At 43.1% G+C, this 26,031-nt stretch overlaps 1 protein-coding gene across 2 annotated transcripts in view; it reads left to right on the forward strand.

Moving 5' to 3' along the window:
* The window catches only part of SLC14A2 (solute carrier family 14 member 2), a 435,461-nt gene that overhangs the window by 260,056 nt on the left and 149,374 nt on the right, over positions 1–26,031 (forward strand). For both annotated transcript variants that reach the window (XM_079109084.1, XM_079109085.1), the window contains one exon: positions 2,133–2,198. The gene's annotated coding sequence lies outside the window, so the exon portion shown is untranslated. The remainder of the gene's footprint in view (positions 1–2,132; positions 2,199–26,031) is intronic.

Here is a 26,031-nt window from a genome sequence, read left to right on the forward strand (position 1 = left end):
ACCACCTGGAGCTGGTTGGAGGAAAATTGATGGTGTTGCCAGATAGGCTGGGAGAAGTTTGTGTGAGCTGAAAGGAAGAACCCATCCCAAAGATTAAGAGCGAGGAGTAGGACTCCCAGTCCAGGGGAAATGTTTTGGAGTATGCCAGGAAGAGGACTACTTATGGAGGATAGGAACTTTGTGTGGCTCTCACTCCTCCCTCGTGCCTATACATCCTGGCCAATAATGCACCAGTGATCTCTGTGATTTCATTTATTTCAATGACTTTGGGTCTCGTGTTTGGTCATAATGGTGATCTATGTGAGCCATCTACAGTGGGCATGGTTAATGAATCCTATTTTATTTCTTAATTAAGAATTTGAAAGTCCTGCAAATTACTGCAATTAACATGGATTTTTTCCTCATTTAGTTACTTATTTAGATGCCCGAAATTGCACCCTTAGCTTAAGCCAACAGCAGGGCTCAGAGCCTGTTAAAATATATAACATTCATTAAAACATTTATTCTTCCCCAACAATGGGGGTTGCAATTTGGAAATGGTGTTGGTTTCTATGTATACAAAATGCTTCCAAAAAAAATATTCTTTGAATTCAGTTGCCCGAGCCTGGTAACATGAAAGTTGAATTTATTGACAACCCTTTGTGTGACTTAAATAAACTTAGGACTTTCAAAGAGCCTGTTGTATGTTGACTTCACCTTCAAGATTTTTGCTTTCTCTTTCAAAGTTTTGGGAGACTGTAAACATCATTGCATTTTCAGAGCTTCAGTATGTACTGAAAGATAACAATAACAATTTTAGAGTGGTTAGATTCATTGAACTGATTTTACAACAATGGTATTTGGAATAAACTCAGCATCAAATTAGTAATTTTAAAGATTCAACCTGTTTTTATTCTTTGGTTTTGTTTTGGGTTTTGTTTTTGTTTCTAATTGGTTTGCATGGAAACACAGCTCAAAGAGCAGTGGTTAGAATTCACCAAAAATACACTCCAAACTGTAGTCATAGGGAGTGTAAATGGGTACAATTCTACCAGAAAGCAATTGAGAAATAGCCTATTTTTAAAAGCCTATTTTTAAAGAGTAGATGCCTACTCTTTAAAATCCAGTTATTCCACTTCAAGGAATTTATCCTTAAAGTGATGAATGTTGCCCAAGATTTAGCTACAATGATATTCACTGCAGCCTCATTTATAATAGGAAAACAAATAAAATAGCCAAAATGTGCAGCAATAAAAGATTGAGTAAATTTTGATACAGTCTTACATTAGAATACTAAACAGCTACTAAAAATATGTGGATCATACTATTTATCTGCATTGCCCTAAAAAATAATGACTTAAAACAATAAACATATGTCACAGTTACCCCAGGTCAGGGACTTGGGCACAGCTTACCTGGGTCTGACTTGGTTTCCTCACAAGACAGCAATGAAGGAGTCTGCTGGGACCACAGTCCTCTCTAGGCTTGCGTGGACAGGATCCACTCTCAAGCTCACTCGAGTGGTTGGGCAGGTTTAAATCCTCCCAGGGTGTGGCTCAGAGGTGTCCCTCAGTTCCTTGCCACATGGGCACTTCTATAGGGCTGTTCATGACATGGCAGATGGCTTCTTCACAGCAAGCAGGTCAGAGAGGGTAAACTGAAGACAATGTCTTTATCACCTAATCTCAGAGATGACATCTCAACATGTTTGCCCTGTTCTGTTGGTGAGACATCAGAGGTCCAACCAACACTCAGTGGGAATGAATTGCACAATCACACAATGATGAGACCAGAGGAGGCAGGAGTCATTGGGAACCATCTTAGGCACCATCTACCACAGTTACGCCTGTTTATTATCAAAAGGTATTCATAATATCTTATGCAACAAGACAAGAAAATCACAAAGAGTGTGTGAAGTGTGATCCTTGTTTTGTAAACTAAAACCAATTTTTTTTCTTTTTCTTTTTTCATGAAACAATCTAAGTGTCTCGTGGGTTATTGGTAGCTATACCTGGATGGTGGAATAATAAAGGAATCGTATGTCCTATTTCTTAATCTGTGTTTTTAGCATTTTAAAAAAGAAAAAATGTTATTAAATCTTTTAAAAAGCAATTTAAATGCTCCTGTGTTTCTGACCTGCACTGTTTTTACAGGACAATAAACTGCTTACTACTTGAAGACAAATAGAAGTTCACACAACTACTGTGACTGAGGAAATTGTGAGTATGTTCTAGAACTTATTGCTGTGATTGTGTCTCCTAAACTAACTGTTATCACCAATAATGATACTGTGAAAAACGACAATTATTTTCCTCTCTGAGGTCACTGGTGCCACTGAGGAGCAGTGGTTGACCTGAGCAGGTAGGAATTCTATGAAGATCTTCTTTCTCCTGTGTCAGTGTCCTCCCATCTCAATTCTGGTTGCCTTCAAACATGAGCTAGCATGATCACATGGCTATTTCCTCTGCAAAATTCCAAAGGGAGAGGTTCTATTTATATGTCAAAAATAGATGAACAGATCTGACACTGCTGAACATAATTGCAAGTTTGAAAAAGGAGAGGGGATGGGAGAGGAAAGATAAAGTCATTAATAATCTCCACACTTCATTAGTTTTCCTGTTTCATGTCACCAGGAGGGCCTGAGTTGGAATGCTACTAGTTCAGTTTTAGAATGACTTCTTCAGCAATGTAAATGTTATCTTAAGGTCACTTTCTGATGAAAACTACTCTATTGCCAAGCAAGGATTTATTGGTTGTTTGACAAGCAGATCAGCTGCTCTGTACCTACCCAGAGCACTAAAAAGAAGCTGCTCAGAATGGGCAAGCTGGTACCGGAGAGCAAGGAAGGCAATAGTCTCCAAGATGGCAGGGGATTAGGACTGGTCATACTAGCGGGTCTCTTTTCATTGGGATCTTAATACAATATCTTATAACAGATATAGCCAAACCTTGATGGTTTCACTAAAGGTATCTTTTATCCCTCAAATGAGGTCCAAATGGGTATTTATCCAAATGGTGATTCAGAAACCCACCTGGCTCCTATCTGACTCCACTGTCTTCTAAAGCCAATGCATTTTATGTTAGATCATCTGCATCCAAGTGGTTGATTGGGAAGGAGAAAGTGAAGATAGCATGCCATTTCCCATCAACTGTGGCCCACAATTGACATCCATCACTTCCACTCATATCCCATTGACAGAAACCAGACATGTGGGCCTCCTCTTGATAAAATGTCCTTGAGGTAGTCCTTAGATGGCATTTACTTCCCAAAAGCTCCAATATGTGATCTGGGAACACACACCATGGGCTCAATCAAGAAAAATTATAGTGTTCAAAATTTCCTGTGGGGGAAATTCTGGGTGGGAATTTAAACATCAATCATGGAGCAGGAATTAGTTGATTTATCAACTACCCTATGTGAGGGAACTTCTAATAAATATCACATCTCCTTCTCATGATAACAAGACTATAAATAAGGCCGTTCTCCACTAGAGGTTCTAGAAGTGCCTGCCAATGCTGGAAGTCATAAGAACCTACTGGGGTTTCAAGACATCAGCATTCAAGCCACCTTGGTGAGGAGGTACAAGTAATAATGTTGTTGATGATCCTTTATAAAGGCTATACCATAGAGGGTTCCTAAAAAGATCTCCAGAAAACATGTGTGGCTCTGGGAGGAGGAAAAATGAGTATCTGTGGCCCCATTTGTTGAGATAACACTGGCCAGCATCACAAACCCTGATAGGCAGGTAACAATCTGGAATCCATTTCTAGGTTTCTTATAGTTTTCTTTATTTTTCATTCCCAGTTCATTGACATTCAAGCTAACTTGAGTGATAAATTCTTTAGTGACTTTATTATTTCTGTTGAATGTAATAAGAAAGGCCAAGTCTTTTCAGTAATCCTAGGTTCACACAATAAGTCATTGGGGTAGACTCAACCCTGTGTTGGGTGACTTGAACTGCCAGAAGCCATGAGCTGTAGTAGACGTAGACCTCAAGGTACAGACCAGTCCTAGCCCCGGACCTGCCACTGACTTTTGTGATGGCAACAGGATAATTCAGACTCAGATGTGACTATGTTTTCCTTAACTGTCAATCGGTGCACACCTCTCTACTTCCTTTGTTTTCTTATGGAAATATGGAGAACTTGGGGCTCAGACAAGAAACTTTAAGTGCCCTGAGAACCATAGCATGCTAGGTAAGTCTAGCAGAAAGTCACCATTATCATTGTACTGCCATTACTAGTTTGCAGTCAGCTCATCTTTTCTTATCACAGAGCAGTTAATAAGGTGGCAATTGTGTTGGTTAGCCTTTGGGAGGGCAATGGAGCAAAGTGAGGTTCTATTTTTATCACGTTTTAGTGTCCTGGTTTTCTTTCACAAGTGGATTTGGAAGTATTTTAATTACAGTGGTATTTTACTATATTTGCTTATGACAAAATTCAGGCTAGGGACATTTTTTTAAACACTAAAATTGGGGAATTTCCCTAACGGCTGGGTGAACTTTTCCCACGAGCCAGAGCACTGACACCTCTGATCTCATCTCCAAGTTTGGTACCTACAACGTTTAAAAATTATTCTCAGCATACTCCCCCTACTCAGAAAAAAATATGTACCTGCAAATCCATTAGTAAAGAGAAAAATGAGAAAAATCCATTAGTATCAGCCTTTGGTTCTTAAACTGGTCACAAGCTAAGAAGGACTTTTTTCATGATCATAAGGAGTTAAGAGAATAGAAATTTAGAAATCAAACATAAAGACAGATCAGAAGAGTTCAGTCATAAAGAAAATGCATTTCATTTCTGACCCTGGGGGCTGGCTGTTCCATTGTTTCCTGCAGCATCTCAATTAAGCTTTTCTCAGCAGAGTCATCAGAAAGTCAAGTGGACAATGCCTCATTAAAAGGAAATGAAAAATATTGCAAAGTAGGGAATTCAGCCAGTTAGAACCATAAAATGTTGAATTGAAAGGAGCTTTGCAACATATGGCCCAAAATGTCCATTTTACAGATGAGAGAACTCAGACAGGTGAGCATATATTCAAAGTCATACAAAAGTACAAGTGTTGAAACAATTCACAAGGGAGTGTATTAGTTTCTTGTGGCTCCTGTAATGAATCACCACAACCATGGTGGCTTTAAGGCAATGCAGTTTTATTGTCTTATAGTTCTATAGGTCAAAGGTCTGTGCAGGTTTCACTGGGATGAAATCACATATAGTAACATGTTGGTGGGGTTGTGTTCCCTTCTGAAGACTCTCTGGAGAGAATCCATTTACTTGCCCTTTTCAATTTCAAGAGACTTTCTACATTCTTTGGCTTGTGACCCCTTTCTCCATCTTCCAAAGCAGCTGCATTGCATCTCTCTGACCATTCTTTTGAAGTTGCACCTCTGACTACAGCTGGGAAAGTCATGTGATTAGATTGAATTCATGGACTTTAATCACATCTGTGAAATCACTTTCAACACATAAGATAATACATGCATAGATTCCTGGGGACGAGGGCATGCACACCTTTCAGTGGGAGTGAGCACTATTTTGCTTACCACAGGGAGGAGAGAAGGAAGACAGTAATTCAATAGAGTTGAACAAGAAATAGCTGTGGACAACTGTTGCAGGTTGGGGTCCTGGGATCCGTGTCTGAGATGGAGGCTTACATGTTTAAAGTAACAATGTTCTCAGGGTTAACCCCTGCAGGGGCAGGAAGGGAGGGTAGCAATAATGTGCAGCGGGAAAAGGCAGGCTTCGGGCTTGTCACAAGGCCTCACTGACCTCATGGGATCCCTAGAATGGGATGACCCTCTGGAATTGTATGAGACTGAGCCTTTAAACTCCCTTCCCTCTGATCACTATGACTACATCAAGCAGTCTCTAGATGTGGGCTGTTCTATGAAGTGAGGATGTGACTAAGTCATCTCTCTTCCGCCAGCCTCAAACAGTTATGTAGTAACAGGTCCTTCCTTTGTGAAGGAGCATCCAAGCAGTCAATTACACCTCTGACTAGAGTACCCATTCCTAAGCTTCATGCTTCTATGTGATAAAAAGGAAGTTAACTGTGGTGTATTCAGAATGATACTTGATTGGTAGATCTCTCCGAGCGGTCCTGGACTCACAACTTAGGAATCAGAAGAGAAAGGGTTACGTGCTTCCTCTATGATGTAAGCCTAGATGAGATCAAACCTGGAAGAAGAGTAGGATGCATGAAAATGGGAGTAAGAGCAGGTAGGGATCGCGTGGGGATAGGAGAATGAGGTTGCATCAGAAATGGTGTGGGCTTCAGAGTTAGCCACAGACAATGCTAGCTTTCCATCACTGTGACGATACCTGAGAAAAACAACTTAGAGGAAGAAACATTTATGGATTTATTTATGGTGTCTACTACTATTCTGCAGATGCTGGGCTCACAGTTTCAGGGGTTTTAGTCCATGTTCAGTCAGCTTCATTGTTCTGGATCTGAGGTGAGGCAAAACATCATGGTGGAAGGGTGTAGCAAAGGGAAGCTGCCATCTCAGCTGGGAAGCAAAGGGAGAGAAAGAGGAAGAATGGAAAGGAGACAAACCCTTCCATGTCATATCTTCGGTGACCTACTTCCTCCATCTAGGTCCCACCTCCCAGTAGTCTATTCAGCTATCAGTAAGTCAATCTATCACTGGTGAGGTCAGAGCCCTCACGATCCAGTCATTGCCTAAAAGCTCCACCTCTGAGACTTGCACTGGGGACCATGCTTTCAACATAAGACTCTGAGTGACATATCAGATCCAAACCGTAACACATATCATGCATTCTGGGGACTAACATCCAAACTCAAGTCAGAAATCCAGGGCTCTGTCCAAACTACAGCAGAGAGCTAAGTGGTCACTGGCAGAGGAGGCAGGGCAGGGTAAGTGTCATGTTAATGGTTTAGAATTCTTACAATTTCCCTCAGGTAATGGTGGTCAAAAAGGGTACAGCCCAGGGTTGGCCATGGAGGTAAGTGGAGAATAGATTTTTTAAAATCCTCTGTCAGTAGAACTAAAGAAAGGATAAAAATTTAATTACCAAGGAAAAGGACATTCTGTGTGAGATGAAGCAAGTGGGCGATAGCCTTGAATCATCTGGCCCGTGAATGTCACTTGGCTCAAACCCAAATCTGATCCTGGCACAAGAATGAGAGATGCTCCAGTCGTGTGAGTAGCAAGGGTTAGAAAGATGCAGGGCAGAGCCATATGCTCACTCCAGGGGTGGCGCTTTCGCATTACATCAGGGCTGACCTCACTGTTCATTTTAACTGAATGGTGTCTGCACTCAGCAAGGAGGATACAGAGACAGATTTGTTCGCATCCCTGAACCCCCAAGGATCTCACTCCCTGAGGTCAGTACTAAGCACAGCATCTGCATATGGGTAACTGCCAGTTTGTCCGGACACTATGGAGTGCCTGACCACTTGTACCTCTCCACACACCTGGTCTGCAATGCCTAAAGGAAATGATATTTAAGAACGATACCACCTGATTCTTCTAGAAGAATGCAGAGACATTGTGTTGGGTCAAGCAAATTTGGAAATTGATATATGATGGGGAATTACAGATAAGTAGGCCCAGAATGTGACATGTGACATACAGTGTCACCAAAATAGGTTCTTCAGACTGGGAAATTAACATTAGCACTGTATTTCATACAAAGTATTGAGAATAAATTCCAGATTGATTAAAAGCTAAAGGTTAAAAAAAAAAAAAGCTTTAAAAACAGTAGAAGAAAATTTAGAAAAAACATTTTTTATAAAATCTGATCAGGAAAGAATTTCTTAAAATACAAAAAAGAAAAGATGAATGAATTTGATGACGTTAGCATTTAGGATTTCTAGATGACCAAAGACACCATAAGTCAAGCTGAAAGGCAAGTGAGAGATTTGAAGGAGTTTGCAATGCATCTGAGCAAAAAAACATTAATATTGAAAATACATGAAGGGAAAATAAACTACAATATAAAGAAACCAATAAAAATGTGCAAAATGTGAAAAGTAATTCATAGAAATGGAATAGAGATGGCCTACAAAGATATGAAAAGATACCCTGCCTCACTAGTAATCAGGAAAATTCCAGTTAAAGCAAAAAGATAGTATCTGACATCTATCCCATCATCAAAAATTAGAAGGTTTGACATTGCCAAGTTTCTGTGGGAAATGGGTACTGTCATCCAAAGGGAATGCAAACTGTTAGAATCCCCTTAATGAATAATTTGGAAACATCTTTTAAAAGTGAAGATAGACCCTGTGACAACTAGTTTTATGTCTAGATACAAACCCTAGAAAAACTCTTATTCCTATAACATGCAAAATTATTTTCATTACTGAATTATTTGCAATATTGAAAATTGGGAAACAATCTACATACTCATCAATAGGACAACGTATAAGCAGGGTACAGCCACAGAAGTGAGCTTCAGTGAGCTGGACCCATATATCAAGAAGGATGATATTTGAGAACTTAGAGTGTAAAAAAATCAACCACAATATCCATTTATGCACATGTTTAAAACATACAAAACAATGCTATTGATTATTTATGGACTCAAACATATGTTCAATAAAAGCACAAACATGCAGAAGAATGAGAACAGGAAAATGATTTCGCAGAAGGAGAAAAATGGGCACAAGGAGAATATAAAGAGGAGTCAATAGTTTGTATTAATGTTTCATTTCTTTAAAATGGAACCAAAACAAATTCAACAAAATATTAACGTTATAACATTCTGGGCAGTGCACATTGTTTGACAGAGTAAACAATTCAGAAAAGGAAAAAAGGAAAGAAAAAGTGAATTGCCAGCTGCCTCTCTTCCCTCCAGTAGAAATGGGAGGGCAGCGGGAGGCAGGGGCTGTAGGAGAGCAGAGCTGACAGCTTTGAAAATCATTCTGGCTTTGGATTTCTGCTCATGCACACACACGGACACAGCTTCACACCCGGGGTAGTGGGGTTGTGGAAGGAGCTCTGCCAAATGAGGTAGCCAAGGAGCACCAGGGTCCTGGCCAGCCCCAGCTCTGCCAGAACCTTCCATGGCTAGGAAGAAGGCCCAGGGATATCAAAGAGCTGAAATGTGAAGAGAGTGTGTTTCTTTCACTGATAAGAAGCCCAGACATCACAGTTCAAGGACAGTGTGGTGGCCCCGTGATGTCCCCGGAACTCTTTCTACATTTCTATGCTGCCATTCCTAGTCACGTGGTTCCATCTCCAAGGTGACTTCATAATAGGAGATCACCACTGCAGCTCCAACTCATCCAAATAGGAAGAGGGAAGAAATGGGGTCGGAAGGACCAAAAGGTCCTCACCAGCGGGGTACGCTCCTCTAAAAATGCCTTCCCAGAAGTCCTTAACCCGAGGAGTCTAGGAAATATTCCCTTTAATTCAATCATCAATATGCCCAGCAAAAAAGTTGAGATTTTTACTGCTGAGGAACAAGGGCAAAAGCTGGTGGATCGACAGTTAGGTAGTAACTGCCGCAGTCAGTTTCTCTGTGTCCGTGAATAAGAGCCTGCTTCCTTTGGACTTTGCCCTTCAGTCCATGCAAGAGAGAGGATGGAGCAGCGGTGATTCCTCAGGGATCTTTGCCACTGTTTCCCTCATGCTTGGGTCAGACTTTCACTTGGGACAATTATATTTAAGCCCTTCTCTACCCATTCACCTTCCTTCAGCCCAGGAATAGGTCTGACTTAGGGTTGTAAACATTTCTCCCTCCAGAGTTTTGTTTCCCCACATAATTAGTATTCCACACTTCCAACACTTTAGGAATTGTAACTTCTCTTCCAGGTTTATCAACTGCCGGAAACACCCCTATTTTAACTTTCCAGCTCGCCTCTTCCAAACAGCCCTCCTCAGCTTATGGCAGCCTCTGAGACCACTTCATCTCACTGTCCATTGTCCGCTGGATATTTGTCACTCCAGAGAATCAAATGCTTTTATTCAGGATGGGTCTTAGACCTTAGGACCCAGTGATTTGCAGTTTATTTTTTTTTTTCAGAGCTTCTTCTGCAAGTAAAAGCTTACTTAAAACCCTAAGATAATAAAAAATAACATATGGAGTCAGATGAGGACGAGAGTCTTCTCAGCATAGTCTGAAGAAAGAATGTCCTGTTCTCATGAGGACATTGCTGCATAAAGAAAGAATTGACATATCTGTGGTCATACAGCTCATAATGTCGCTGATAACATCACTAGTTAACTCTTACGCTTGGAGTCACACACAGGTCTGAGTGTTTTATGTATATTAATTAAACCTTGTGATAACCCAAGTCACATAGCAAGTCCAGGGCAAAGCCAAGATTTTATCTGGGCCTTCTGACTCCAGAGATCAGGCTCAGAACCACTATTCCATAAGCAGTTTAAGCCACAGAGCTTTACAGAATTCTAGTCTTCTGACTTGGAGACAAAACTTCTCTTCGTTGATTTGCTTTATACTAGTCTCTTGGTTTTATAGATTCTGGGTGTGTTTCTTAACGTTAAATTCCTCTGTGCCTTGAATCTATTTTTTCATGCACACATTAGGCATTTGATGAGGACTTTTGATAAAATATTTGAGCTCTGTGAACAGGGACCAACTGCCCCTCACATAAGGTTTTGTTGGGATTTGAGTTGACCCAATAAGGATATTGTCTAAGGATTAAATAGAAATATCAAACCACATCCTCAGTCACCTGAATAGAAAGCCGTGTCCCTACCAAATCATGCCTGACAGAAGAAAAGCAAGCACCTTTCACGTGCTGTGCAGTCAGTCAAGTCCTGGCAGACTGGAAAGTGGATGTTCCTTTTTAGCATCCTCACTTATTTCTTCGGGGAATAGGGTGGCCACTTGTAAATCCAAAGCTGGTCATGTCTACCTTTCTATAGGGGCAGTTGAACTTCACATTTTGAAGATCTCAAAGTTACTATCAGACCAGAACATAAGCCCACACCCAATAGCAAAGCCCACATCCTCTCCTATACTTCCCTTTCTCCTCCAAAGCCAAAGCTTTGCAAGAAGCTACAGGGACTGACTCACTTTACCAGAAGATGGTAGGAGCGAGGTACATGGTGGCTGGCAGTCAGCTGAGAGAAACGAGGGAAGGTGAATCTGGATTTCTTCACTCCCAGTTCTGCTCTCTCCTCTCTGCTTCCTGGACTCAAGCAGGCCTTGACTTGATAACCATATTCCCTCAATGATTAGTTTAGCAAATATGCATGGAGTCCCATCAAGTTCCAGACATGTGCTAGGTCAGTAGAGATACAGCAGGTTCAAAACAGACAGCCTTTGTCCCCATGGAGGTCACATTCAATTGAGTCAGACAAAACCATCTTTCAGGTAGAGGTGACACCTCATGTGCCCAACATGGAATAATAAACCAAGATGACAAAGATTAGTGGGGCAAGAAAATAGGTGAAAGGTGATCACAGAAGACCCCTTTGTTGACACCTGACTCTGAGCTTTCCCAACAAAATTTATTTCAACCTTGATGTACACTTTGCTCCCAGGATACAGCACAAGGTTGACAGTGAGCATATTCGACACACAGAACAGCAGACAGGGGGTTCCCCAAAGAGGAAAGGCAGATTCTGAAACAAGTCCTCCCAGCACCATGACAGTCCTGCCATGGACAGTCTCACTAGCAGGGCAAGCAGCCACCAGCTAGCGTGGAGTGCAAAAAGAATTTTTTGAGGATGGGTCTGTCCCTGGAGAAAATGGCACAATGACTCTGGAGCTTGAAGAAGCTGTTCTTGCAATATGGTTCAGCCTTCAAAAGCCTTCTGAACACCTTCTGTTAGAAAGAAAATTTGGAGACGAAGATAATAATAGGAGAATTGTATGGCAGGGGAAAAGCCCTATATGTGCTTCAAGATCTCATTGAAAATATTTCCTTCATAGGCTTGGGAGGTTATGTCATGGGAAAAGAAGCTAAAAGAGAAATAGGAAAACTCTGGGCCTTAGAAACAATATGGAAACCTATTCCTGTCCAAGACCCAGAAAAAAAAACCTTTATAAACAGAAATTACCAAATATAATCTATTTTGTAACTATAGCATGATGTATCTGTACACTGTGTAGTGTAAGTTTTCTAAACGATTTAGCAATCAAATAAATCAACAACAAAGAAAATAACTGCCCAAATTCATTTCTGTATTTACTACTGAAATCACCCCCAGGAGAGTTCTGTGAGGCTAGGGGTTCAGGAGAGGCTGCAGGGAACGGCTGGAGTAGCGCCTGGCAAGGTCAGTACCTGATACCACAAAATAGAGAGAACCAACTGGGAAGGGCAGTGAGAAATTGCCAGAGGTCCAAGCCAGGAGGCCTGTGCCTAGAGGACACAGGACACAGCCCGACTGGATGGCATAGCTTAAGAACCCAAAGTGCTATAAGGAGGGAACTGGTACGAAATGTACAAGAAACTCACACTTCCTCTGTATTTTTGCCTCTCTCTCCCATCTCTACTACTGCTCCAGAAGTCTCCAATCTACTCTAAGATTAACCCTCCACCTCAGCCCTCCTGTCTCCTAATCGTCTCCTAATCAGGCTCCTTCCTCTCTCACCTGGTCACTCCTTTTCAATAAATACGCCATCTCTCATTTTTAAGGAGAAGAGAGAGAACTTTCCTTAGTCCTGCTGCACCCCCAAGTCAGCATTCCATCTCTCCATTTTCGGTAATTGCCAGACTGGGGACAAGTATTCCCACCGTCTTGCCTTTCTCATATCTACCAGCCCACAGCCCACTTTCTGTTCCCACAGTCTCCGCAGAACTTCCCTAACTGCAGGACACACCAACTTGTCCAAGCCTTTGACTTCTGCAGTAATGTCACTGTTCAACCATTGTCTGGACCCAGTGTTAGAACAATTGCCTCCTTCAGCCTGTGTGTCCCTGTCTTCAGCCCCCACCCCCACCCCACCCTCATCTCCTCTGAAGCCTCTCTCTTCCTTCCTGATTCTAGACTTCTACGGTCATCTTTGTCCTCCACTGAAGGAAACAGACCAGAACCACTCAAAGATTATTTTGAGGTCAGCTACCCCTTTGAGAATCTGATAGTAGTTTTAAAGAGTCTCCCTAAAATATGCTCTTACATACATTGTATAAATATGTATAACTATATCTCAGAGGAAGCTCATGGACTCTTCACATTAAGAACCTCTGCCCCACAGTGTGATTATGATACATAGGGCTGTTCCACACTGCTCTTAAAGCACATGATTCTGGCAAGTCCTTAGCCTCCAAGGATGCTATAATGAATTAAAGCATTCTATCAGAAGGCATTTGTCATCCCAAATTTCACACCTCAAAGGCTACATGATCTTGGGCAAGTTGCCTCTCTAAAACAAAGTTATCTCCTCTGCAAAATGGGTATTATAATTTCTTCTCTCCCTCACAGGACCATTGTAAAGATCTAATGAGATCAGGAATTTGAACCATTTACCAAACTTCTAGGTACAGATGGTCCCCAACTCACAATTTTTCAACTCTACAATGGTACAAAAGAAATATATATTCCATGGAAACCGTACTTTTAATTTTAGTCTTTCCCTCAGCTAGGGATATGTGCTATAATACTCTCTGGCAATTCTGGGTGGTAGCAGCAAGCCACAGTTCCCACTGAACCACATGACCATGGGGAAAATAACCAGCACCGTACAGGGTCCTGTTACTAAGCTATGATACTCAGTCAGTTAGGCATATAACATGCATTTTCAACTTAATGATATTTTCTATTTATTATGGGTTTATCAGAACCTGACCCATCTTAACTTGAGGAGCATACTACAAGAAATGATAACCATTAAAATAATTGATCAGGGATTTAGGCTTGGAGATGCAGTACATTGGGGGAGATGGACCAGCAGGATGTCCGTGTGAGTTTTAATCTCATCTTGGGCACCCATTTCACAATAGGACCTGGGTCCACTTCCTGGTTTGTAGACAGAGGATGATAATAGCTACTTCATATAGCTAGCATTACAAATCAAATGAAATGATGAATGTGGAGGGAATTTGCAACTCAGCAAGACTGGGGTGCCTGCTGGTTCTCATCCTCTGCTTTATCCCTCTCCATGTGCATTAATTAAGCTCTGTGAGTCCAAAAGAGTGAGACTCTGCTAACCCCATGCCCAATGATAGAACCTCCGACAAAATAATTCTAGAGTCAAATTAGATTACAGTGAGTTGATCATATATAATATAATTATAAGAAGTGGTAAATAAATTAATAATCATTGCCTATTTACTATTTTTAAAAGGAGGCATAGAGAGAAAGAATATAGTGTGTGGGAAAGACTATTTTTTGAAGAAATAATCACTCCTCCTGATCATGTGATCTCTGTTTGAATCCACCCAGGAGCTCTGGTGTCTCTCTGGCATGCTATAAAATACTGTCTGACCTGATGTCCTGGCTTTACCCTGGTACATGAGTGTCTGTAGACTCTAAGTAGGGTGCCCAGCTCCCCGAGAAAGACCATGACAGCTGTAACCATTGCTCATTCCTTGTTCCCAGTCCCTCGGGTGCCAGCTGAAATGCAGGGTGGTAGGGGTCAGGGACAGAGGCAAACAGACTAGCAAGATTAAGGTGGATCCACATCTGCCGTTTCATCCGGTCCCCTCTGGTTTCCATTGCAGAGATGAGGGCAGACAAGATGAGGGTCACAGGGTCCCTGTGCATGGGAAGGAGAATAAGGAAATGGGAAAGAAGTTAACAGTTATCCATCCAAGGACGTTACCTGCAATCATTCAATCTACTCAACAATACCTTCTGGTGTAAGTGTTTTATCCCATTTACCAACAAAGGACTTGAGGTTCAGAAAGGCTAAATCTTGCCCAGGATCACACAGAGTGTGTTATGGTTTGAATGTGAGGTGTTCCCCAAAATCTCACGTGTGAGACAATGCAAGAAGGTTCAGAGGAGAATTGATTGGATTGTAAGAGTCTTAACCAGATTTGTAAATTTAACAAAGTCCCTAAAACATATCTGTTAATAAACATGCCATCTCTCTGGAAATGTGCATATTGCTGTGTAGTTCCAGCGCTTTTTATGAAAATGTCTGTGCTATGCCACATCACCAGGTAGAGAAGGTGACATTATCTCCATTCACAAGGCTGCTGGCATTCCGTGTCCCTGGCAAAGACACAGACAAGCAAGGGCTAAAGAGGTCCTGGAACACTGGATAAAGACAGAGGAGGGTCCGGGGCACAGCTGAAGTCTGATAATGCATTACACAGTCAGAGCAGGACTGGGACAAGGGACACTTAACAAGTAGCAAGAGCTACTTAACACCTTCCTAAGTTCAGAGTGACCCCAGCGTCCTGAGCAGAGCTAAGACTCCCTGGCCAGATCAAGTGACTTCTATCTACCCTGTGGAAAAGTGTCACAGGAGAAGGGAGCCGTCACATCTTGGCTAGAGCGAGACCAACATGACAGAGAAGCTCCATCTCTGCCTTTCTCCCCACGCCCCTGGATACGATGTCCTGATTTCATTACTCCTAGGGAAGAGGGTAGCTCTAAGGTCGAAGAGCGAACAGATTCCATATCAGATGCTCTTGGAGATTTTATAGAGCCTAGATGAACACAGAGCTCAAGGAAGTCGTCCGTAAATGCAGGATGCCATCCTCCCATAGGTCCCCATAGCTGACTTTTCCCATCATGAACTGCAATGACAGGCAGAAGGCCCCCAGAGGTTTGTTACACAGATTCCCAAGTTCCAACCCCAGAGATTCTGATTTAGGGGCTGTGGGAGGGGCAGAAATCTGCTTTTTTTTTTAACAAATAATCTAATTGTTTCCAATCAAGATGATCCTTGGGGAGAAAGCTTTAGACAGTCTTTCGTTTCATCTCAAACCAAATTTACCTGGTTCTGGATCTAATCCCCCACCAGAAGCAAAGTTCCTCCAGGACAGGGCCTATGCTTCTCCTTGTAACCTGGAGCCCAGCTGGACACCTGGCACACTGCAAGTATTTGCTTGTGCTGGACAAACCAGGGGAACCATAAAAATATATCACATTCTCATAGAAACAGTTTGATATCTAGAGTTTGTGGTGTTGACCAGGGTCACTGAATGTCCAGTGTCATAAACATGGGCAACAATACTGAATCGTGGGTGTGAGAGTGATCAAACTGAAAAGCACCCAAATCCACGCCAACACTCACAAAGTGAAAGCACAGCTCTGACCCCTGCTGTCATTTGGATTAGTAAAATTATGCCATAAGAAGCATTTCAATGAAGCTCATCTTACCAACATAGTGAAGTTTAATTTAAGTCACTCTGTGGATGGGAGAACTGAGGCATAAGGAAGTTAATTGACATGTTCAAGGTTGCACCATTAATTAGTGTCTGACCCAGAACCCAGATCCAGTTCTCTTACTAGGCAGGGAGTCTCCCAAACCCCAGGATTCTGAGAAGAACCTATGTTTCTGTTTTGTTTTTAAAGAGCGATCAATAAAATCTTTTCTCTTTTAATGCCTCTACTGCTTGCTACAGTGAAATTTATCACAAGAAGAAGAAAGCATCATTTTAAAGTTCCCTATACAGCTCTTTCCAGAGACCTGGGCCATGGAAAGTCTTCCCCAGAGCCTCTAAGAATTCTAAGAAGGAAACAAAATTAGCGTTAATTAAATGTGTGATTAGTGTTGAGTGTGGCAAGCGTACTTCCTTTAGGTCAAATTGATGATGCAGGAGAGGTTAAGTTCTTACTTGTTCTTCTCCTCTTTCCCATTTCTTCTATTTTGGGTTGTTTGCCGTTGCAACCCTCCTGTCTTCCAGCATCTCTGCCTTCTCAGGCACTCCTGTGACTCTGGCAGGCTTCAGTGTCTGAGAAAAACATTCCTATTCGTCTGTTCCCAGACCCAACTTTTATTTATTATTATTTTTTTACCTTATGCAAAGTCTCTACAACCTTTCTTGGCAATCTAGTAAAAAGTACTAAATGACAGAGGCCACAGAGCCCATTGGTAGTGGATCCCAATGAGACCTTGTCCATCTATCTAATGGGTTGAAAATAAATCTCTCTGATGGTTCATGTGCTGGTCCACTTTGGCTTAATCAACCTCATGGATTCAGGGTAGTTTTCCCATCAAAGACCCTTCTCTCATGTTGCTCCTTACCCCACTCAGTAAGTAAATAAAACATAAAGGAATATATCCATTTTGCAGGTTCTGAGTCTAAGGAGTCATGATCAAGCTCCTTTCCAGAGCCTCACTTCCTGTCTCTTGGTCTAATGGTCTTTAATCCTTAGTTCTCTCTGATCATGCTATAGCTAAGTGTACTCCCAAGTTGGCTGATGTGTCCACAGTAGGAAGGAGGAAGAAATCTTTCTTTTCATCTCCTGGAATGTTCCAATAATTCCAGCTGTGACTACAGTTCATGACTGGGGATTTTTTGCTTGTTTGCTTTCTTCTGAAAGATTCTATCTAGATTCCAGCAAACAGTACTTTGAGGCAGCTGGGGAAGGGAGGGCTGTTCCTTCCCTGTCATATGTCCTTAAAATAACACAATGGGGGAGGCAAGCCCACAGGGTCCCCTTGGGCTACCAAGGATAGCATAATGAATTGGCTAATCACAAACGATTCGCTCCTGAGTTCCAAGCGATATGGTAATGAATTGCCAACGAGCCATTTGCCAGACTGCAGCCATATGGTAAGGGATGGGACCCTGGCACATTGTAGCCATACTGTGGGTTTGTCTGCATAATTGTTCCCATCCAGAACCTTCCCATCTCTATGGCTGCTAATTAACGTCCTGTTGTCAAAACTAATCATGTGTTTGTTTTATGCAGATAGGTCTTTCTCTTATCTGGTTAGTAATAGTGACCATTAAGAAATGAAAATGTGTTTGAGTTCACATAAAAATATTTGAGTTTCACATCTCTCTTTACCCAGTGGACACCCAGACCTAGCAGCCCAGACCTGTGGTAGCAACTCAATCCAGGAGCTTATTAAAACCAACAAAAATCATCTTTCCCTACAGAAACACAAATGAGGATTCAGTTCATTAATTTCCCCATTGTTCTTCCTTTTTGTGGACATTACTCTAGTTGGATCTATAGCTATAATATGTGGATTTTATTATAAGAGTGATGATAATAAAAATAATTAGAAGGAGATTCATTTATCAGAATGACGCAAACTTACACACACACATGTTCCCTGCTAGTTGGATGAGATGGTGAGATCTGGGAAAGAATGATGTTGTTTTCCTTCTTTTCTGCTGATCTGCCATTTCCTTCATTGGTTTCCTTAAGTGGTTACTGAACCAGGGCTGGAGAGAGAGTTTGGAAAAATGTTGAAATGTAAAATTTTAAAAATAACAAAGTTACCCTGGGAATGAGGAACTACTATTAGAAAATAGCCAAGAATATATGAAAGAAAAATTCTGTGCAGGATACAGGGGAGGATGTGACTGTGGATGCTGATTACAGCTTCTAGGGGACATTCCTGTTTAAGTGCACACTCTCTCTCTCTCTCTCTCTCTCTCTCTCTCTCTCTCTTTCTCTCACAGACACACACACACACACACACACACACACACACACACCCCTTTCTGATAGCCTTTCCCACTAAGACCACCTGTAATTCATGTAAACTGATTTTTCTTTCATAACAATGTTAAGGAACTTGGGGAAATAGAGGTAAAGGAGAAGGAGGTGAGGAAGACCACAGAGTAACATTGCCTGAGACTGCTCCAGGGTCCCCCACTTCCTATGGGACTCAGTGGGAACAACCACTCTGTTTCACAACTTTCTGATTTTTCCCTGCATCCGCGTACAGCACCCCAGAAACAGCCAATGTGTTAATTGCAAGGTCAGGCCAGTGTCTTACGTGGCATCTGGGACGTGGTATAATGCAAACAGATTTCCATATGTGGTCCCTTCTAGTAGTCCTCGGCCCCCGGAGCACCCATACCACGTGAAAACTCGGCTTCTCCGGAGAGGCTGACATTTTAATTGGAAGCATCTGTCGCCTTTTCTGTTATTTTTGGCCAGGTTTGGTTTATTTGTATGAGCCGATGTTTGTGTACAGGCCCGCCTACGTGTTCCACAAAGCCTAGCATTGCCTCCCCTCTCATTTTCTTCTCAAGTACCCGCCTGGGATGTGTGACAGGGCCATTTGCCTTCGCCCCTGTCTGTTCGGATGTGGATTTCTACAGAAGAATTAGGGCGGGAAGGGCCCCCACCCTCCATCCCCCATCCCTACCCCTGCAGAGCACAGAAAAGCACCTTCCTGGAAAAAATGGATGTTTCTGGGAGGAAGTCTTACCCCTTTCCACCTCCTGCAGAGGGTCCCTTAGTCTCCCAGCAGGAACTCAGGCTATGGGGTGACCTCTCCAGGTGCTCTCCCAGCATGGGACCCTCCCATCTCCAGCCCACACAGTCACGGAGGCCCCGTCTTCAAGTCTCCCGTGAGCCTTGCTCCCAGCAGCACCTAAGGCCCTGCCATCCACTTTCTTCTCCTTCAGAACATTCAAAATTTTTCTCCCCTTCAAACCCTTGTCACCCCCACCCCAGAGCCGTCCTCTAGGTGTCCTGAGCGTCTAATCATACACCAACAGTGCTACCATCCATCGAGGATCTAGCAGTACTTGGTCGAATAGTCCCCTCACCCCCAAAGATATGCCTACTGGGAACCTTGGAATGTGAACTTATTTGGAATAAGAACTTTGCCAATAAGTTAAGGATGTCAAGATGGAATCTCCCTAGATAGGCTGGGCCCTACAGCCAATGATGGAGGAGACTAAAAAGAGAGAGAAACAAAGAGCCTGTAAAGACACAGGCCAAGACGGAGTGACTGGTGGAGTGGCAAGAATGATTCTCCCAGAGCCTTCAGAGGGAGCTTGATTTTTGGACTGCTGGCCTCCAGAACTGCGAGAGAACACATTTCTATTGTGCGAAGTCACCAGGTTTGTGGTGGTTTGTCACAGCAGTCCTAGGAAACTAACATACCGTCTCTGGGCTAGGGTGGCATGTTGACAAAATTCTAAGGATGAAGGTGAATTGGAATCTGCCCTGGAGGTGAAGTGAAGGGACCTGATTTTCCTCCCTGTCATACAGCCTTGTCCCTTTGAGGAAACCACTTGAGCTCCTGGCTTCAAATCCTAGCCTATCCATTGAAGCCGGGAGAAGGGTTTGTCTGTTACCCCTTGTGACTCTAACATTGTCTGTTTTGTGTACAAAAAGGAAGTTATGACATAGGAGACAGTGGCATTGTAACCCTAAGTCCCTGCCATGAGATGTGAAGGGAAAAAGACCTCTCAGGTCAGAGAAGGGGAGGGATCCAGGGCTGGAGTTCAGGGAAGGCCCTGTAAGAGAGGTGAGCACCAAGCCCAATGACAGATCACTGAGGCAGAGGAATGGAAGGACATCAGGGTCAAGGGGCACGAGGATCAGACTTGCAGAGGTTGACTGAGTAGGTGACAATGAGGAAACAAGGTAGGACTGGGGCAGGAAGACCATGGGACCCTCGCCTCATGTGTAGAAGTTTGCCTTTGGACCCATCACCAAGTGAAGAGCTTTACTGTGTGGAAGAAATCTGACTGTGTCTCAGCTTACACATATCTATGCATTAAAAATAATAATAATGAAACAAACACTTACTGAACACTCGAATTGTCACCCAGCAATGTCCTGAACACTGAAGAGTGCATGTAAGCATAGCCTCTCTCCTCAGAGAGCACCTGAGGTAAGGGCAAATCACTGAGCAGGTTCCTGTGTTCAGGGTGGTAGGGACTTTGGTCAAGAAAGCACACAGCAAAGCCCCTACCTCAGTGTGGGGACCGGGACATCATCCTAGGAGCAACTTTCAGTCTAACCACAGATGAATAAAAGTTGGCCTGTTGACAGGCAGGCGAGAGCTCCCCCATGGCTCTCCCTCACGAGGATATGTGTAAAACAAGGAAGCAGTGTACAATGGGAACACACAGGATCCGCGAGAAAAGGTAAGAAGAACAATCAATTAGGAAAACATGAAAACCTGGGGCCATCTGGCACAGGGGCAAATATCCCTGCATAAGCAAGAGTCTCCCAGGAGCCATGCCAAGCCTACGATACCAGCTTAAAATAGATTAAGTGTACCCTGCTCACCCTCAAAGGTAATAAAGACAAATATTCAGGAAGGCTATCATCCAGCGTGGCCAACTGAGGCACCCCAGCTCCCTGGAAAACCGTGTGGTAGATTGCCTACTCCTGGCCGGGGCTCACTTCCTGAATCTTCCTATTTTAACTTATTTATGGGGCCTGTCTTAATTTAGGTTTCTCTCTCCAAGGCTTTGGAAGAGGATCCTGAGTTCCTCAAAGGCAGGGCCTTCATCTCTGTGCTTGTCCGACCGCTGAGGGGTGACCAGCCACCTACAAGGTTTTCCTCCAGAATTGACCGGTGTTTATTTGGTGGATTCGTCCAGCCTCTGGCACTCCTCCATTCATGCAGCAAGTGAAGCTGTCTAAAAATACTGGCCCAGCTATTCAAACAGGATGTCTGCAAGGGCCCATGAGGCTCAAGGCGTCACGCTCACACAAAAATGCCTGCTCTCAAGGAGTTGTGGAAACAAGACACAAACACATAAAAATGTACGCAGAACCACAAAATGTCGAGAAGCTTTGAGGTCACAGGACTTTTGAGTTGATTTTATGGATGGCAATGTCAGCATCATCCAAATCCTTGCCTTCAGGTTTATCTAAGGCAAAATGGTAGGAGCAAGAATCCACAGCCCTGGCCTTGGAGACCAAATGCAGATGGTCCTGACTCTTGAGCCTCCTGTATCATCAAGTCCAAGAAGAAGAAGGAAAATGAAAACTCCACAAGTCTCTTCATGAGATAGTTTTTCTAGGGCTCCCCAACTCATCATTTAATAGAATAGTTTCTATTACCTCCCTTTTAGTAGACAGAAACACAATGAGGAGGTGGATCATCGCCCTGTCTCTCTCCAAGTTTATCTGTCACCTCTCCCCCATTCTCTCTCTCTCTCTCTCTCTCTCTCTCTCTCTCTCTGTCTCCTCTCTTCTCTCTCCTCTCTCCTCTCTCCAATTCTCCACGAGCTTCCTTTCTGTGCTTTTCTCTCTCATTCTCTCTCTCCTCCTCTGTCTCCTATAACTTTACATTACAGATAATGCAATTACATTTTTTTTCCAAGGAAACACACTACTCTTGTCACAGTAAGCTTTAGTTCTAGTTTATTTGCATGGAGAAGATTAAGGTTAAAAGAAGAGACAATGATGGCTAAATTATATTATTATATTGTATGGTTGTACAAATATGAAGCAACAAATCCCATCATTATGTACAACTATAATGTACCAATAAAAAATGTGGAATAAAAGAAGACAAAAAGACCCTTACAGGAAAACCAAGATAAGACTGAAACAGCATTTCAGAGCATGTTGGACAGGGAAAGAAAAATAAATTAGAATGGAAAAGTTAAGCCCAGGAAGGCAAGGTCCCATGGTGTCAACCATCTGCCACTTCAGTAGCTGTTATTCCATACCCCAGGGCCTTCACCAAACCTCACTTGAATTGTTCTCATAGGAGGTGCTGGGGCCAAAGACTTTGAGAAGTTCCACTGTGGTGTCTCTCTTGGTAGAAGTCTTGCTCGGTTGCTTCCCTGTAGAATGCAAGGCTTTATGGGCTGTGACCTGGGCCTATGTTCCAGAGAGGAAGGAGCAATTCTCCCTCAAGGTTGGACTGGAGGGAGTGTTGGAGAGAATCTGTTCCATCTTCTGCTTAATACATAGGGAAACTGAGTCCCTAAGGGCTTGGGCTTGTCCAAAATCCAACTGCTGATTAGAGGCAGAGCTGGTTCCAGAACATATCTCCCTCACCTCCTCCCTGTACTTCCCAGATTCCCATCTCTGCTCTATCATTAACGGGTGACTTTGAGTGAGACACTAAACATCTCTGAGTCTCAGGGCTATAAAATTAGGGCTATGAAAGCAGCATTTTTTAGGCTTTTTATAGTGTGCCAAGTGTTGTTTATAATTATTCTCACTTTGAAACCTGATGATAGTTCTGGCTTTTACAGTAGTCACTAAAATTCCCATGTTATAGGGGAGAAAAATGATTCCGTGAGATTAAGTAAATGCACTCTTTGGTATTTATCCAAAAGAATTAAAGTGAGCATGCTTCAGAGAGACATGCACACCCCTGTTTATTGCAGCACAACTCAAGATAGCCAGGTTTATGGAATCAGTCTGTGTTCGTCAACAGAGGAATGGAGAAAGAGAATGTAGCATATATACACAGGGGAGTTTTATTCAACCCTAAAGAAGAATGCAATTATGACATTTTCAGGAAAATGGATGGAACTGGAGAGCATCATGTTAAGTGAAGTGAGCCAGTTTCGGACAAATGTTATGTTTTTTCTTATGATAATGAGAGCTAATGGGAAGAAAAAAGGACATCAAAACAGAAGGGATACCAGTAGAGTAGAAGGGGAGCAGGAGGATGGAGAAGTAGAGGCAAAAAAGAGGTATCGGGAGGGAAATTCATCAAATTATGGTATATGCATGCACCAGTATATATCACAGTGAAACCTACCATTCTGGATAATTAATAGGCACCAGTGGGGAGAGACCATGTAGCTTAGAGTGTTAGAATTTGAATCCTTGTCCCACTGGTTTATCCTATGCCCCAGCTCTTCTTGGAGGGAAATGGAAAGTAATAGGAAACTGATGTGCAAGACCCCCATACACACCCCTGCTTCCCCGACCCTTCAAGCAGCTCCTACCTGTCAAGGCAGGGACATAACTGAGCCCTGCCACCAGTGGCATACAGAGCAGGCTGTGCTTGCAGGAGTCAGCCAATTTACTCATGGAAGGTCACAATGTCACTCTAGAAAGTAATCCAGGCCAACGCTCCATCCAGCTGAGGTGAAGAGGCATCCAGACACACCTGCCATGTACAAGTGTCTGCCCCATTGGGACAGAAGCATTGAGAAGACCCAAAGCCCTTCTCAGAATAAGGAGCTGGACACTCAAAGTCAGAGAAGGGACTTATTTGAAGATGTGACAGCTCACTAGCTTGTTCGTGTCCCACTCACACAGAAGAGCAGCATCTCCAGCTGACATTTGCAAAGGCCATTTCCTTCACTTCACATTTGGGACACTTCTTCACCAGCCCAGGCTCAGAGCTGGCTGCACAGTTAGTTAGCTGTGTCTTTGGACACACACTTTCACATGCATATCACTGAGTTCTGTTATTTTTTTTAATAAGTCTTCTTTTTTCTCATTAATGCCCTAGAAATCCAAGAGAGCCCTCCACAGGGCAGAGACCAGCCACCTGCACCAGATGATTTTTCAGACAGTAGAAAGGTGCCCACTCCTAGCTCCTGTATGAATTCCCCTTCAATCATTTCCTGGGTCACTCCATGCCAGTAACCTTACTCCTCTTTCCAGCTTTCCACAGAGTGTTACCTGGGCCTGACATTTGGGCACTTGACATATCCTTGTCATTTGTTTCTATCCAAAGTGGCACTTCATTATGTCTAGTATGCATTATTATTTCACTGTCGACTGCATGAAGAAAATTTCTCCCCAGGGCAGATGCTGTGTTTGGGGGCAGTGGGTCTCTGAAGTTCTAGAATTTACACCATAGTTTAAACATTCCTTTTTAGACTCTAATGCACTCAAAGGTGAATCCTTTCAAGACAGCCTTTCCCTAGAAGATTCGTCCACCAAGTGGACTCCTCCCATCTTTGAAGACCTACTTCAAATATGATGTTTTAGACACCCTTAGCCCCACCTGCTACTCAAACAAAATTAGTCACCCCTTCCCTGTGCTCATGACCTTGGCCCTTTGTGCTTACTTTTGTTATATCACAGCAGTCCACACTTACCTGTTCCACATCCAGATGTTTGCCCACCTGGGAGATGAGCACCAGATAGGGATGTACTCTGACCAGGAAGAGCTTACAGGGTGGAGCAGGGTGGGGGTTTAGGTGCACGTGCCTGAGGTAGAAGGATATTGGAAGTAGATGGGAAAGGAAGAGGACACCAACCAAGTGTCTCCAATTCTACCCACAAAAATTCTCTGTGTGTGAAGTGTAGTCCCGACTCCCCGTTTGGAGTGGGAGAACCCTGCTTTCAGAAAAAGAATACAGATCCCAAGGAGCAGGAGAAAACACACAGAGTTCAGCCCTGTCTGGACAGCAAAGGACTCAGTTTGGTAGATGGGATATCATGGCAGGAAAATGACCAGTGAACAGTACTTGCAGACAGGTGGGTTGTGGCATCAAGACTTTGAGTCTTAGTCTATTCATGGCAAGACTCTCATAGCAAGAGAAAGTAGAAAAATAGACTCTCGGCAAGCAGGGAAGGGCCTAGCAAGAGCCCTGGAAGGCAGACCAGAGCTTGAGACACTGTTCCAAACCCAGTTGGACAGGTAAATTACAGTAGATTCCCAGATGTAGGTACCAGAGCGTATTGCAGGGGAAAGATAATTTTTTAGGGACTACAGGCCCAGACCCAGGCAGCATTCCTGGACAAGGGATTAATCCCACTTTCCATCAGATGGTAGAAGTTAATCTCTTCAGAGAGTTCTCATCCTTTTTGGGTATGGTCAAGAATTGGGTGTGAACTGGACCAACATGGAAGGAATGGGGGACAAGGAAGCAATACAAGATGGGGAGAAGCCCAGACCAGGGAGAAGGGACCTTTCTTAATTTTACATTTCCCAGACCTAGCAAGCTGCCTGTCCCATACTAAACAGTCAAGAGAAATTTGTTGGCTGCAGCATAGAACAGAGAGGTTTCCAGATACCTTTCCATCATTTTGGCAGGTAACTCCAAGCCTTCCTGGCCAAGCCCTGTTTACTGGAACTCTCCGTCCAGTGCCACTGAGAAAATTTAATTCCCCTCCTGCACTGTTGGTCATTACCAAGAAAAATGACGGCTTGATGGTCTTCCAGCAAGAGAGAACAATCCATTTCATTTGGAAGTTTGGTAATTGATTAGGGCAATAGATTTTCTTCAGGGCAGCCTCTCAGGGAGTGTCTGGCTAGGGCACAAGATTTACATACATCAGGCTCACTCTGCCTTTCGAGTTTGTCTTAGAGGATGAGATCACAAGGCCATTACTGGAGTGGGGGAGGTGAGTT

The sequence above is a fragment of the Sciurus vulgaris genome, assembly GCF_902686455.1.
Source record: "Sciurus vulgaris genome assembly, chromosome: 13".
In the NCBI taxonomy this organism is placed as follows: domain Eukaryota; kingdom Metazoa; phylum Chordata; class Mammalia; order Rodentia; family Sciuridae; genus Sciurus; species Sciurus vulgaris.